Raw genomic sequence first — 17250 nt, 5'->3', positions numbered from 1 at the left:
CTTATATGCAGAGTACATTGTGCAAAATGCCTTGCTGATGAATCAAAAGCTGGGGTCAAGACTGTCAGGAGAAATATCAACAGCCTCATATATGCAGATGATAACACTCTAATGGGAGAACATGAAGAGGAACTAGAGAGCTACTTGATGAGGGGGAAACAGGAGAGTGGAAAAGCTGGCCTTAAACTCAACATTCAAAAAACTAAGATTATGGCATGAAATCCCACCACTTCATAGCAAGTAGAAGGGGAAAAAGTGGAAGCAGTGATGATTTTATTTTCTTGGGCTCCAAAATCACTGCAAATGGTGACTGCAATCATGTCTTTAAAAGATACTTTCTCTAGAAATTCTCACTTTATGAACTTCTAAAATTTAGCTTGAAACATTTTGAGTGTAATCTTGATAGCATGTGAAATGAATGCAATTGTACAGTAGTTTGAACATCCTTTGTCATTGCTTTTCTTTAAGATTGAAATGAAGACTGACTTTTTCCAGTCCTGTGGCCACTATTGGAAAGTGGCCACAGATGTAAACAGACATTTCTCCACAGAAGACATACAATTGGCCATGAGTCACATGGTAAGATGCTCAACATCACTAATCATTAGAGGAATGAAAATAGAAACTACAATGAGGTATCACCTCACATTGGCCAGAACGGCAATCATCAAAATATGTACAAACAACAAATCCTGGAGTGGGTATGGAGAAAAGGGAACACTCTTACACTCTTGCTGGGAACATAAATTGTTATAGCCACTGTGGAGAACAATATGGAGGTTCCTTAACAGCTAAATATACAGCTACCATAAGATATGGCAATCCCACTACTGGGCATTTACTCTGAGGAGGCACAGTGCAATGCATGTGTGCTCAGTAATGTCCAAGTCTCTGAGACCCCATGATCTGTAGCCCAACAGGTTCCTCTGTTCATGGGATTTCCAAGGCAAGAACATTGGAGTGAGTTGTTGTTTCATCCTCCAGGGGATCCTCCCCTACCCAGAGATTTAACTCACAACTCCAACATTTCCTGCATTGGCAGGTGGATTCTTTACTACTGAGCCACCATAGCTCAAAAAGACACATGTACCTCAGAGTACATTGGAGCAATATTTACAGTAGCCAGAATGTGGAAACAGCCCAGATGTCCATTAAACAAATGAATGGGGAAAAAAATGTGGTACATATATATAATGGAATATTACTCTGTCATAAAAATCAATGAAATTGAGTCAGTTGTAGTGATGAGTATGAACCTAAGGCCCATCACGCAAAGTAAGACATAAATTTAAAAACAAATATCATCTATTAATACTTATATTTGGAATCTAGAAAAATGATACTGATGAACCTGTTTGCAGGATAGGATTACAGGTGCTCAACATACAGAACAGACTTGTGGACACAGCAGGGAAGGAGAGCTGGGAGGAACTGTGGGAGTAAATTAACCTATGTGCACTACCATGTATAAAATAGATACCTAGTGGGAAGCTGCTGTATAGAACAGGTAGCTTAGCTTGTTGCTCTCTGATAACCTAGAATGGTGGAATGGGGGTATGGGAGGAAGGCTTAAGAGGAAGGGGATATATGTATGCTGATGGCTGATTCACGTTGCTGTTTCACAGCAGAAACTGACACAACATTGTAAAACAATTTTTTCATATATGTATATATATATACACACACACACACACATATATATATAAAATACACATGCGATGAAATGCTGGTTGTTAGTTGTTCATTTGTGTCTGACTCTTTGTGATCCCATGGACTATAGAATTCAAGGCTCCTCCATCCATGGGATTTTCCAGGTAAGAATACTTGAATGGGTTGCCATTTCCTTTTCCAGGGGATGTTCCTGACTCAGGAATCGAACATGGGTCTCCTGCTTTTTTCAGGCAAACTCTTTATCATATGAGCCACCAGTGAAGCCCAATGAAATACTAGTTACCAAAAAAAATATATGAAATCTTGCCAATTTGCAACAACATGGAAGAATATTGAGCAGCTCAGTGGGGAAGGAATGGGAGAAAGTGAAACTGGTAAAGGGGCTCAATTGTAGGGTTACAAATGGAAACTAAAGTTTTGGTGATAAGCATGCTGTGATATATATAGAAATCTAAATATAATGTACTCATGGAACATAGGGTTTCCCATGTGGCACTAGTGGTAAAGAACCCACTTGCCAATGCAGGCTATGCAAGAGACTCAGGTTCTTTCTCTGGCTCAGGAAGATCCCCTGGAGAAGGAAATGGTGACCCACTCCAGTATTCTCACCCAGAGAATCCCATGGACAGAGGAGCCTGGTGGGCTACAGCCCATGTGGTCGCAAAGAGTCAGACATGACTGAGCAGACACACAGTTGTCATGAAACATAATGTTATAAACTAATGTTGCCTTAGTGAAAAATAGAGTAAATTAATGGCCCTAATCCAAAATAATGCAATTCTGATAACTACTGTTCTACATCATTAAATTGAGTTAATTGATAGCTACTTTAGGAAAAGATCCTCTTCAGAGAATAAAGAGACATGTAATTCAAGGAGAAATATTACTCCAAGTTGTAACAAAGTTCCTAAAATATTTTATCTGCTTCATAATTTTGCTAATGGCTCATTCTGTTTATATCAATGATTGGAGAAAGGAGGAATTTTTCAGTATGATGGAAAATGATCACAGTCTATACAGAAGTTGCAAAGGATAAACTAGTCCTAAATATGCTGGGAAGCAGTGTTGACAGCCAAACACGAATGAGTCTTTGAACTAGCTAATTTAAGGGGATTGTGTATTATTAGTCTCTTATTTGCATGTATAAATTTGTTCTTGGAGTATCTCTCTATTTGGCTTGATTCCTACTGTCTTCTTAACTTTTTATGTCCTTACACTTTAATTGCTTAAACTAAAGCATTTATGTACTATGTACTGTATTCTTTATAGATATAAAAACATATTAGATAACAACAAAGCAATTTTAAACAATATAGATTGATATTATTCTCTCTGCTTTATTAGCATGTTGCTGCTAAGTCGCTTCAGTAGTTTCTGACTCTGTGCAACCCCATAGACGGCAGCCCACCAGACTCCCCCGTCAGTGGGATTCTCCAGGTGAGAACACTGGAGTGGGTTGCCGTTTCCTTCTCCAATGTATGAAAGTGAAAAGTGAAAGTGAAGTCGCTCAGTCATGTCAGACTCTTAGCGACCCCATGGACTGCAGCCCACCAGGCTCCTCCATCCTTGGAAGGCAAGAGTACTGGAGTGGGTTGCCATTGCCTTCTCCGATTAGCATGATAGTGACCTTTAAATTATAGATTTGGTCTTATGATAATATAGATTGCAGTGTCAGTGATATAATTCTTAAATGTTTAATGTGAATTCTCCCCCTTAAGGAGTAAACTCTGTATTGGGAAATGAGTACAAAGTAAGGGAGATAAAAATATAAGTATACCAGCTCAGTCATATCTATAAACACATACACTCAATTGGCTGACAGGTAATAGGCAGAAATATTTAAAAATTGGAGAAACTTAAGTCTTCAATTTTGAGGCTGAGGTATCCTCCCAGATGTGTAGTCTGACTGATTCTTAAAAAACCTGCATTTGTACTAAAAATATAAATATATGTATATGTATTCTACTTATTCCTGTACAATCCAGCATGAAAAATATTCTAATATTTGTTAAGTCTGAAGCATAGGATAAGACATTTCAAAGTCTGCATTGAACCTAAACTGGTGATTCATTTCTTATATGATATTATACATGTTTCAATGCCATTCTCCAAAATCATCCCACCCTCTCCCTCTCCCACGGAATCCAAAAGACTTTTCTATACATCTGTGTCTCTTTTGCTGTCTCGCATACAGGGTTATCATTACCATCTTTCTAAATTCCATATATATGCGTTAGTATACTGTATTGTTGTTTTTCTTTCTGGCTTACTTCACTCTGTATAATTGGCTCCAGTATCATCCACCACATTAGAACTGATTCAAATGTATCCTTTTTAATGGCTTCATAGTCTTAAAAGTATTTGAAAAGTTTGCTTTGTTTGCAAATATTAAAAAAAGTTAGGTGTAAGAAGCTACTGGAAAAATACATATTATAAAACTTTACATATGTAGATAATGCTATATCCTGCACTTAGAATATGATGTGGAATATAGAACACATGAAATAGTTTGTAAGCTATCAATTTTATTTACTTATTTATTTTTTAAATCTACACAATTTTAATTGACACTAGATAGAAAGAGGATGATGGTAAACGTTAGTATGTACTTGAATAAATAAGCATGGTAGCAACAGCAATAAGAAATGATGATACAGGAAAAAAAACAGAAACAGAGGAAAGATTTCTTTTTATGAAAAATTCCACAGTATCTTGCAAATTAAAAATCTGTGAAACTTGGAAATGCTGAGGTGAACCTGAGTTGAAGTTTCAAGATGAAGTAGAAGGATATGTACTCACTCATCTCCTCCTGTGAGAGTACCAAAATCACAACTAGTTTTTGAACAACTATTGACAGGAGGACACATGAACCCACCTCCGCCCCCAAAAAATACCCCATGTCCAAAGACAAAGAAGAAGGTGCATTGAGGTGAACTGGGGGAAGCAGAGACTCCATCTTGGAGGGCACAAACAAAATCCTGCCTGCAACAGGACCTAGGGAAAAGGAGCAGTGACTCCACAGGAGACTGAACCAGACCTACATGCTAGTGTTGGAATGTCACTTGTGGAGGAGTGGTTTGGCACTGGCTCACTGCAGAGACAAGGGCATCAGCAGCAGCCATCCTGGGAGGTAGGTACCCCTATGTGTGAGCACTCTTGGAGGTTGCCATTAACCGTACCATAGAATCTATTCACTTTAGGGCAGGGTCACCTCAGGCCAAACAACTAACAGGGAGAGAGGGCAGCCCCACCCATCTGCACACAATTGGATTAAAGTTTTGCTGAGCATGGCCCTGCCAACCATAATTAAAGTGAAAGTGTTAGTCACTCCTTAGTGTCTGACTCTTTGTGACCCCATGGACTGCAGCCCACCAGGCTCCTCTGTCCATGGGATTGTCCAGGCAAGGAAACCAGAGTGATTTGCTATTTTCTTCTCCAAGGGATCTTTCTGACCCAGGGATCAAACCCAGGTCCCCTTCACTGCAGGCAGATTCTTTACTGACTGAGCTACCAGGGAAGCCCACCAGAATAAGACTCAATTTTGCCCACTGCCAGCCCCTCCCATCAGGACGTTTACACAAGCATCTTAGCCCCATCCACTAAAGGGCAGATAAAGAAGCAAGGAAAACTACAATCCTACAGCTAACAGAATGAAAACCACTTTACAGAAAGTTAATCAAACTGAAAAGGCAGAGAGTTGTGTCTCAGATGTAGGGACAAGCTAAAATGCCAGAGAAACAACTAAATGAAGTGGAGATAGAAAAAATTCCAGAAAAAAGATTTCAGAATGATGATATTGAAAATGATCCAGGATCTCTGAAAAAGAATGGAGAAGATGCAAGAAATGTTACCAAAGACATAGAAGAACTACAAAAGCAAACAGAGATGAACAATACACTAGAAGGAATCAAAGAAGAATAACTGAGGCAGAAAAACAAATAAGTTACCTAGAAGACAGAATAGTGAAAATCACTCTCACAAAATGAATATAGAAAAAATAATTTAAAAAATAGATGACAGCCTAAGAGACCTCTGCAGCAACATTAAATGCACCAATTCACATCATAACTGCGCTTTGCTGGAGCAGCCATGAAGAGATACCCCACGTCCAAGGTAAGAGAAACCCAAGTAAGATGGTAGGCGCTGAGAGAGGGCATCAGAGGGCAGACAGACTGAAACCACAATCACAGTCAACTAGCCAATCTGATCACACGGACCACAGCTTGTCTAACTCAATGAAACTAAGCCATGCCATGTGGGCAACCCAAGATGGGAGGGTCATGGGGGAGAGGTCTGACAGAATGTGGTCCACTAGAGAAGGGAATGGCAAATCACTTCAATATTCTTGTCATGAGAACCCCATGAACAGTATGAAAAGGCAGAAAGATAGAACACTGAAAGATGAACTCCCCAGGTCGGTAGGTTCCCAATATGCTACTGGAGATCAGTGGAGAAATAACTCCAGAAAGAATGAAGGGATGGAGCCAAAGCAAAAACAACACCCAGTTGTGGGTGTGACTGGTGATAGAAGCAAGATCCGATGCTGTAAAGAGCAATATTGCATAGGAACCTGGAATGTTAGGTCCATGAATCAAGGCAAATTGGAAATAGTCAAACAGGATATGGCAAGAGTGAACCTCGACATTTTAGGAATCAGCAAACTAAGATGGACTAGAATGGGTGAATTTAACTCAGATGACCATTACATCTACTACTGTGGGCAGGAATCCCTTAGAAGAAATGGAGTAGCAATCATAGTCAGAAAAGAGTCTTAAATGCAGTACTTGGATGCAATCTCAAAAATGACGGAATGATCTCTGTTTGTCTCCAAGGCAAACCATTCAATATCACAGTAATCCAGGCCTATGCTTCAACCAGTAATGCTGAAGAAGCTGAAGCTGAACGGTTCTATGAAGACATACAAAACCTTTTGAAACTAACACCCAAAAAAGATGTCCTTTTCATTATAGGGGACTGGAATGCAAAAGTAGGAAGTCAAGAAACACCTGGAGTAACAGGCAAATTTGGCCTTGGAATACAGAATGAAGCAGGGCAAAAGCTAATAGAGTTTTGCTAAGAGAATGCACTGGTCATAGCAAACACTCTCTTCCAACAACACAAGAGAAGACTCTACACATGGACATCACCAGATGGTCAACACTGAAATCAGATTGATTATATTCTTTGCAGCTAAAGATGGAAAAGCTCTATATAGTCAGCAAAAACAGGACCGGGAGCTGACTGTGGCACAGATCATGAACTCCTTATTGCCAGATTCAGACTTAAATTGAAGAAAGTGGGGAAAACCACTAGACTGTTCAGGTATGACCTAAATCAAATCCCTTATGATTACACAGTGGAAGGGAGAAATAGATTTAAGGGACTAGATCTGATAGACAGAGTGCCTGATGAACTATGGAATGAGGTTCATGACATTGTACAGGAAACAGGGATCAAGACCATCCCCATGGAACAGAAATGCAAAAAAGCAAAATGGCTGTCTGGGGAGGCCTTACAAATAGCTGTGAAAAGAAGAGAGGCAAATAGCAAAGGAGAAAAGGAAAGATATAAGCATCTGAATGCAGAATTCCAAAGAATAGCAAGAAGAGATAAGAAAGCCTTCTTCAGCGATCAAAGCAAAGAAATAGAGGAAAACGACAGAATGGAAAAGACTAGAGATCTCTTCAAGAAAATTAGAGATACCAAGGGAACATTTCATGCAAAGATGGGCTCGATAAAGGACAGAAATGGTATGGACCTAACAGAAGCAGAAGATATTAAGAAGAGGTCGCAAGAATACACAGAAGAACTGTACAAAACAGATCTTCACAACCCAGATAATCATGATGATGTGATCACTAATCTAGAGCCAGACATCTTGGAATGTGAAGTCAAGTGGGCCTTAGAAAGCATCACTATGAACAAAGCTGGTGGAGGTGATGGAATTCCAGTTGAGCTGTTTCAAATCCTGAAAGATGATGCTGTGAAAGTGCTGCACTCAATATGCCAGCAAGTTTGGAAAACTCAGCAGTGGCCACAGGACTGGAAAAGGTCAGTTTTCATTCCAATCCCAAAGAAAGGCAATGCCAAAGAATGCTCAAACTACCACACAATTGCACTCATCTCACACACTAGTAAAGTAATGCTCAAAATTCTCCAAGCCAGGCTTCAGCAATACGTGAACCGTGAACTTCCAGATGTTCAAGCTGGTTTTAGAAAAGGCAGAGGAACCAGAGATCAAATTGCCAACATCCGCTGGATCATGGAAAAAGCAAGAGAGTTCCAGAAAAACATCTATTGCTGCTTTATTGACTATGCCAAAGCCTTTGACTGTGTGGATCACAATAAACTGTGGAAAATTTTGAAAGAGATGGGACTACCAGAGCACCTGACTTGCCTCTTGAGAAACCTGTATGCAGGTCAGGAAATAACATTTAGAATTGGACATGGTACAACAGACTGGTTTTAAATAGGAAAAGGAGTACATCAAGGCTGTATATTGTCACCCTGCTTGTTTAACTTATATGCAGAGTACATCATGAGATACACTGGGCTGGAAGAAGCACAAGCTGGAATCAAGATTGCCAGGAGAAATATCAGTAACCTCACACATGCAGATGACACCACCCTTATGGCAGAAAGTGAAGAAGAACTAAAGAGCCTCTTGATGAAAGTGAAAGGGGAGCTTAAAGCTCAAGTTGTCTTAAAGCTCAACACTCAGAAAACTGAGATCATGGCATCCGGTCCCATCACTTCATGGCAAATAGATGAGGAATCAGTGGCAAAACGGCTGACTTTTTTTTTTTTTTTTGACTCTAAATCACTGCAGACGGTGACTTCAGCCATGAAATTTATAGATGCTTACTCCTTGGAAGGAAAGTTATGACCAACTTAGACAGTGTATTAAAAAGCAGAGACATTACTTTGTCAACAAAGGTCCATCTCGTCAAGGCTATAGTTTTCCCAGTAGTCATGTATGGATGTAAGACTTGGACTATAAAGAAAGCTGAGTGAAGAAGAATTGATGCTTTTGAACTCTGGTGTTGGAAAAGACTGTTGAGAATCCCTTGGACAGCAAGGAGATCCAACCAGTGCAACCTAAAGGGGATCAGTCCTGTGTGTTCATTGGAAGGACTGATGTTGAAGCTGAAACTCCAATACTTTGGCCACTGATGGCCACTCATTTGAAAAGACCCTGATGCTGGGAAAGATTGAGGGCTGGAGGAGAAGGGGATGACGGAGGATAAGATGGTTGGATGGCATCACCAACTCAGTTGACATGAGTTTGAGTAAACTCCGGGAGTTGGTGATGGATAGGGAGGCCTGGTGTGATGGACAGGGAGGCCTGGTGTGCTGCAGTTTATGCGGTCGCAAAGAGTCGGACACGACTGAGAGACTGAACTGAACTGAACTGAACTCAGTAGTTAGAAAATCTATGGGATAAAAATAATAATGAAGACTATAGAGAAAATTGAGACCTTTGTAGTCACCCAATTAAGAGAAATTATTAGCCATTGTTAGTGTATTAACAGGGATTTAAAGATTCTTGGAATTTGGAAGATTTTTTGTTTTTATTGATTGAATGCTGTGATATAAAAGTGGGAAGAGTCTAAGATGGGTGTCAGTTTTTTCACTTGAGTAACTGGGTGTCTCCAGTCAAGATTCAGAGTAGGAATACCTTCAGAAAAGAAGATGAAAATGAAGTTTATAAATGTTGATTGTAAGATGTTCGTGGAAAATCCGCAAATACATATTCAGAAGCCAATCGAATGAAAGTGCCTCTGGTTCAATAAATGATTATGGGGTGAAATACTGAGCTAAAATATTGGTAGTATATAGGTTGTGGTTGAGGGGCTGCCCTGGTGGATCAGATGGTAAAGAATCCACCTGCAATGCAGAAGACCTTGGTTTGATCCCTGGGTTAGGAATATTCTCTGAGGAAGGAAATGGCAACCCACTCCAGCATTCTTGCTTAGAAAATTCCATGGACAGAGGAGCCTGGTGGGCTCAAGTCCATGGGGTCACAAAGAGTTGGACATGACTGAGTGACTAACACAACACACAGATTGTGGTTGAAAGAAATGGATGAGACACACCTTTGGACACAACTGAGCAACTAACACAAATACTAGGGGGCCAGATGAGTAAAGAAGGGAGAGAGAGCAATTGCGTACTACTTAAAAAAAAATTGGATACAAAGAGATAGAAGTACAATGGACCTACAACTTAATATAGGGCGAAAGCAGAAAAATGAATTGATAATGGAGGAACCAAGAGTGGGTAAACACAGAGCAGGAAAGACAAACAGGGAGATACAATTAATTATTGAAACATTTAATGAGATTTCTGAGAAATAAACCAAAGACATATACCTTATTCATTTATATTTAAACTTCCATATTTTTATTTGTTTATGATGTCATATATCCATATAGGGGCTTTCTAGGTGGTGCTAGTTGCAAAGAACCAGCCTGCAAATGCAAGAGACATAGAGATATGGGTTTGATTCCTGGGTTGGTAAGATTCTCTGCAGGAGGGCATGGCAACCCACTCCAGTTTTCCTGCCTGGAGAATCCCATGGACAGAGGAGCCTGGCAGGTTACAGTCCATAGCTTTGCAAAGAGTCAGACACAACTGAAGTGACTTAGCACACATTATCAAAATAGAAGATTTTATAGTCTACCTCATCTATCATATATTCTAAGTTATACTTTTGGTCAGAAATATAACAAACAGAATAGTAATATTTAATTCTAATTGTTTATAAGTAGTACTTTAAAACATGAGAAGAAAAGAGAAGAGACATATGCTGGAGGGAGAGTCTTTTTCTGTGAATCAAAAGTTTATGAGATATTTTGTTCAAAAAAACTAGTAAAATACTGCATCAGTTCAGTTCAGTTCAGTTCAGTTGCTCAGTCATGTCAGACTCTTTGCAACCCCATGAACTGCAGCATGCCAGGCCTCCCTGTCCATCACCATCTCCCGGAGTTCACTCAGACTCACGTCCATCGAGTCCATGATGCCATCTAGCCATCTAATCCTGGGTCGTCCCCTTCTCCTCCTGCCCCTAATCTCTCCCAGCATCAGAGTCTTTTCCAATGAGTCAACTCTTCGCATGAGGTGGCCAAAGTACGGGAGCTTCAGCTTTAGCATCATTCCTTCCAAAGAACCCAGGGTTGATCTCCTTCAGAATGGACTGGTTGGATCTCCTTGCAGTCCAAGGGCCTCTCAAGAGTCTTCTCCAACACCACAGATCAAAAGCATTAATTCTTTGGCGCTCAGCCTTCTTCACAGTCCAACTCACACATCCATACATGACCACAGGAAAAACCATAGCCTTGACTAGACGGACCTTGTTGGCAAAGTAATGTCCCTGCTTTTGAATATACTATCTAGGTTGGTCATAACTTTTCTTCCAAGGAGTAAGCGTCTTTTAATTTCATGGCTGCAGTCACCATCTGCAGTGATTTTGGAGCCAAAAAAAAAAATAGTCTGACACTGTTTCTACTGTTTCCCCATCTATTTCCCATGAAGTGATGGGACCAGATGCCATGATATTCGTTTTCTGAATGTTGAGCTTTAAGCCAACTTTTTCGCTCTCCTCTTTCACTTTCATCAAGAGGCTTTTCAGTTCCTCTTCACTTTCTGCCATAAGGGTGGTGTCATCTGCATATCTGAGGTTATTGATATTTCTCCCAGCAGTCTTGATTCCAGCTTGTGTTTCTTCCAGCCCAGCGTTTCTCATGATGTACTCTGCATATAAGTTAAATAAGCAGGGTGACAATATACAGCCTTGACACACTCCTTTTCCTATTTGGAACCAGTCTGTTGTTCCATGTCCAGTTCTAACTGTTGCTTCCTGACCTGCATACAGATTTCTCAAGAGGCAGGTTAGGTGGTCTGGTATTCCCATCTCTTTCAGAATTTTCCACAGTTTATTGTGATCCACACAGTCAAAGGCTTTGGCATAGTCAATAAAGCAGCAATAGATGTTTTTCTGGAACTCTCTTGCTTTTTCCATGATCCAGTGGATGTTGGCAATTTGATCTCTGGTTCCTCTGCCTTTTCTAAAACCAGCTTGAACATCAGGAAGTTCACGGTTCACGTATTGCTGAAGCCTGGCTTGGAGAATTTTGAGCATTACTTTACTAGCATGTGAGATGAGTGCAATTGTGTGGTAGTTTGAGCATTCTTTGGCATTGCCTTTCTTTGGGATTGGAATGAAAACTGACCTTTTCCAGTCCTGTGGCCACTGCTGAGTTTTCCAAACTTGCTGGCATATTGAGTGCAGCACTTTCACAGCATCATCTTTCAGGATTTGAAACAGCTCAACTGGAATTCCATCACCTCCACCAGCTTTGTTCATAGTGATGCTTTCTAAGGCCCACTTGACTTCACATTCCAAGATGTCTGGCTCTAGATTAGTGATCACATCATCATGATTATCTGGGTTGTGAAGATCTGTTTTGTACAGTTCTTCTGTGTATTCTTGCGACCTCTTCTTAATATCTTCTGCTTCTGTTAGGTCCATACCATTTCTGTCCTTTATCGAGCCCATCTTTGCATGAAATGTTCCCTTGGTATCTCTAATTTTCTTGAAGAGATCTCTAGTCTTTTCCATTCTGTCGTTTTCCTCTATTTCTTTGCTTTGATCGCTGAAGAAGGCTTTCTTATCTCTTCTTGCTATTCTTTGGAACTCTTCATTCAGATGCTTATATCTTTCCTTTTCTCCTTTGCTATTTGCCTCTCTTCTTTTCACAGCTATTTGTAAGGCCTCCCCAGACAGCCATTTTGCTTTTTTGCATTTCTGTTCCATGGGGATGGTCTCGATCCCTGTTTCCTGTACAATGTCATGAACCTCATTCCATAGTTCATCAGGCACTCTATCTATCAGATCTAGACCCTTAAGTCTATTTCTCACTTCTACTGTATAATCATAAGGGATTTGATTTAGGTCATACCTGTATGGTCTAGTGGTTTTCCCCACTTTCTTCAATTTAAGTCTGAATTTGGCAATAAGGAGTTCATGATCTGTGCCACAGTCAGCTCCCAGTCTTGTTTTCGTTGACTGTATAGAGCTTCTCCATCATGGGCTGCAGAAAATATAATCAATCTGATTTCGGTGTTGACCATCTGGTGATGTCCATGTGTAGATTCTTCTCTTGTGTTGTTGGAAGAGGGTGTTTGCTATGACCAGTGCATTTTCTTGGCAAAACTCTATTAGCCTTTGCTCTGCTTCATTCTGTATTCCAAGGCCAAATTTGCCTGTTACTCCAGGTGTTTCTTGACTTCCTACTTTTGCATTCCAGTCCCCTATAATGAAAAGGACATCTTTTTTGGGTGCTAGTTGTAAAAGATCTTGTAGGTCTTCATAAAACCGATCAACTTTAGTTTCTTCAGCGTTACTTGTTGGGGCATAGACTTGGATTACTGTGATATTGAATGGTTTGCCTTGGAGACGAACAGAGATCATTCCGTCATTTTTGAGATTGCATCCAAGTACTGCATTTCAGACTCTTTTGTTGACCATGATGGCTACTCCATTTCTTCTGAGGGATTCCTGCCTGCAGTAGTAGATATAATGGTCATCTGAGTTAAATTCACCCATTCCAGTCCATTTCAGTTTGCTGATTCCTAGAATGTCGACGTTCACCCTTGCCAACTCTTGTTTGACCACTTCCAATGTGCCTTGATTCATGGACCTGACATTCCAGGTTCCTATGCAATATTGCTCTTTACAGCATTGGATCTTGCTTCTATCACCAGTCACATCCACAACTGGGTATTATTTTTGCTTTGGCTCCATCCTTTCATTCTTTCTGGAGTTATTTCTCCACTGATCTCCAGTAGCATATTGGGCACCTAATGACCTGGGATAAGTTTATAAAAATATCTAAAAAAGCAACTGATATATTCCATTCAAGTTCAACCAGCATCTTCACATCCTTTTAGTCTTTCCACTCCTGACTAAACTAACACCTGTTCTACTCAATTATGAAATAAATTCTGCATCAGATTTTCTTTTTACAAACATGTTCAAAAGCAGTTGGGGTGAGGATGTGTGCATTGTGCAAATTGCTTTTTAATATTGCTAGACATATGAACCTTCCCTTTAGCCATTCTTCTCATGCAACTTCGTATTAGTCTAATGATCTGACCATAACAAATTTTTGAATGACATTTTGCTGTCAAACTGTTTTTCAGTTAAGCTGTTTTGTATATGCCCCTTTTTGTTCAGTCAGATAATTTGCTACACAGTTTCATGGCACAGTAAAAAGTGGCACACAGGGATTTGGAATGAAAGCAATCATGTACACAGCAAGACAAATACCATCAATTTGCTTCCAATGTATTCTACTGTGAATATTCTGTATTAGGCAGTAAAATTACAGCTTCAGTGAGAAAATGCAACATCGGGATATTTATTTTTCCTATTGCTTACCATTAGAAATATTTGTAAGCATATCATCATAATTCATAATAGTAAATATTGAATATCAAAGAAATGTGTGATAACTCTCAATTCCACTAAGTAAGCAGCTTACCATTTTATAATAATAAAATTTGTCATCTATGTATATCAGATTTAATTCTTAACTTTGATTCAAGTGTCTCTTGATCCCCCAAATAATTTAGTATTCATCTCTGAGAAGGAACTCTGCAAGCCACAAGTGCAATATTACGTAATGGCAATTACTTGATTTTTTTTAACATTTGTTTTATGAGTTTCTTTTTATTTTATTATTTATTTTTAAAAATTTACTTATTTTAATTGGAGGTTAATTACTTTACAATATTGGTTTTGCCATACATCAACATGTATCCACCACAGGTATACACATGTTCCCCATCCTGAACCCTCCACCCTCCTCCCTCCCCGTACCATCCCTCTGGGTCATCCCAGTGTACCAGCCCCAAGCATCCAGTATCATGCATTGAACCTGGGCTGGCGACTCGTTTCATATATGATATTATACATGTTTCTATGCCATTCTCCCAAATCATCCCACCCTCTCCCTCTCCCACAGAGTCCAAAAGACTTTTCTATACATCTGTGTCTCTTTTGCTGTCTCGCATACAGGGTTGTCATTACCATCCTTCTAAATGCCATATATATGTGTTAGTATAATGCATTGGTGTTTTTCTTTCTGGCTTACTTCACTCTGTATAATAGGCTCCAGTTTCATCCACTTCATTAGAACTGATTCAAATGTATTCTTTTTAATGGCTGAGTAATACTCCATTGTGTATATGTACCACAGCTTTCTTATCCATTCATCTGCTGATGGACATCTGGGTTGTTTCCATGTCCTGGCTATTATAAACAGTGCTGCGATGAACATTGGGGTACACGTGTCTCTTTCAATTTTGGTTTCCTTGGTGTGTATGCCCAACAGTGGGATTGCTGGGTCATAAGGCAGTTCTATTTCCAGTTTTTTAAGGAATCTCCACACCATTCTCCATATTGGCTGTACTAGTTTGCATTCCCACCAACAGTGTAAGAGGATATAAAATCAACACACAGAAATCCCTTGCATTCCTATACACTAATAATGAGAAAATAGAAAGAGAAATTAAGGAAACAATTCCATTCACCATTGCAACAAAAAGAATAAAATACTTAGGAATATACCTACCTAAAGAAACTAAAGACCTATATATAGAAAACTATAAAACACCGAATTTCTTTTTAAATTAAAAAAAAAATCAATGTAGCCATTCCATTATTTTGTATTTCTTTCAATTTTCAATTCAATGTTACACACTGAATTAATTTACACAGAATTGTGGTAAGACTATTTTCATTGTAAAAGATCAACTTTTTATCAGTTAATAAATGAATTGAGGAAACAAAACTAGAAGCAGGAGGACCATTTATGAAGCTTTTCCTAAAACTCAGATGTGAGATGAACAAATGTCTATCCAGGACCAAGTTAGGAGAAGAAGACAAAAAGACAATATTGAAGAAATTTTATGGATCTGTAATTGACAGGGTATTTTATCTGAGAATTAAGGCAGGTAGGAGTCAAGGATGACAGCTAATATTATGGCTTAAGCAGTATTATGGTAAATCTTGCTGCTCCTCACAGAACTAGGGTGTAGATGAAAAGGAGACATTGTTAGAGAAATAACTAGCTTGTAGATTCTAAGATGCCTAGGGAACATGTAAGTAGCGAACTAGAATTGGGTATTTAGAGGCAGTTGTTTGTGTTCACACAAGAGTTACACAGGATTACTGGAGAAAAAAATGATTTAAATTGAAACTCCCCACCTCCACTTCAGTAAAAATAGCTTCAATTTTATATATTATCTTTCCATGTAGTGTTTCATTTTTACAAATATTTGCAGGGCTTAAAAAATGAGATAAATAACTTTTGATTTTCCCATTTAAAAATATTTTCTGAATAATAGAAAAAAACAATAAAAACAAAATAAGTTCTTCTGACTTCTGATCAAGTATTCTCAAAATTTTTTGCATACATTTATATGTTTTAGAGAACTATACCTAACCACTATGATATGACTTTCAGAAATATGTCCCTGGAAGAAAATATTCTGTCAGATACTGAGCAACTTTTTCTATAAAGAATGAAAGAGTAGATATTTTAAACTCTTTTCAAGGCAGATTGTCTCTTCACAACTACTCAAATCTACTAATTGTAGGTAGTATGCAAGCAAATTGTTGTTCCACTAAAATTTTGTTTTGAATAAGAGGTACCAGCAAGATAAGACCTGTAAACTGTAGTATGCTGACTTCCATATGATTCAATGATCATAAACTCATAGAGACTGCAGGACTCACTTGAGAGTATTTGGGAATGATAAGTACTTGTAAGTAAAGTGATCTCTATTCTAATCTATAGATTACCAGAATGTAAAAATCTCTGTATTAACACTAATACAGAAAGAGGTCTGTTTTTTCAAAACAGACAGCAAATGTGGCTATGGGAGAAATAAGATATTATTATATTTGTCACCAAAACTATGTGACCATTACACTTCCTAATCCTAAAAATGTACTTGATCAGATTCAATGAAATGTATTAACAACTTGGTTCACAAATTCTTGGAAGGGTTATTGTTTAGTCACTAAGTTATGTCCAATTCTTTTGCAACCCCATGAAGTCTGTCAGGCTTCTCTGTCCATGGGATTTCCCAGGCAAGAATACTGAAGTGGATTGCCATTTCCTTCTCCAGGGGATTTTCCTGACTCAGGGATCAAATCTGCAGCTGCCGCCATGTCTCCTGCACTGCAGGCTGATTCTTTGTGGCTGAGCACTAGAAAATCCTTAAGAGAGAATAATTGTCTATAAGACACTCATATAGGGAAAAGAAGATTGTATTCCTTTTTAAAAGTTAATTTATTTTTTATTGAAGTATAATTGCTTTACAGAATTTTGCTGTTTCCTGTCAAACCTCAACCTGAATCAGCCATAGGTATACATATATCTCTTCCCTTTTGAAACTCCTTCGTATCTCCCTCCCCATCCCACACCTCTAGGTAGATACAGAGCCTCTTTTTGAGTGTATTCTTAATAGATGATTCAGAATCGTTTGATTTGTATGAGTGAGTTGGAT

Source organism: Capra hircus, chromosome 12 (assembly GCF_001704415.2).
Source record: "Capra hircus breed San Clemente chromosome 12, ASM170441v1, whole genome shotgun sequence".
Classification (NCBI taxonomy): domain Eukaryota; kingdom Metazoa; phylum Chordata; class Mammalia; order Artiodactyla; family Bovidae; genus Capra; species Capra hircus.
Note: the sequence above shows the minus strand (reverse complement) of the source record.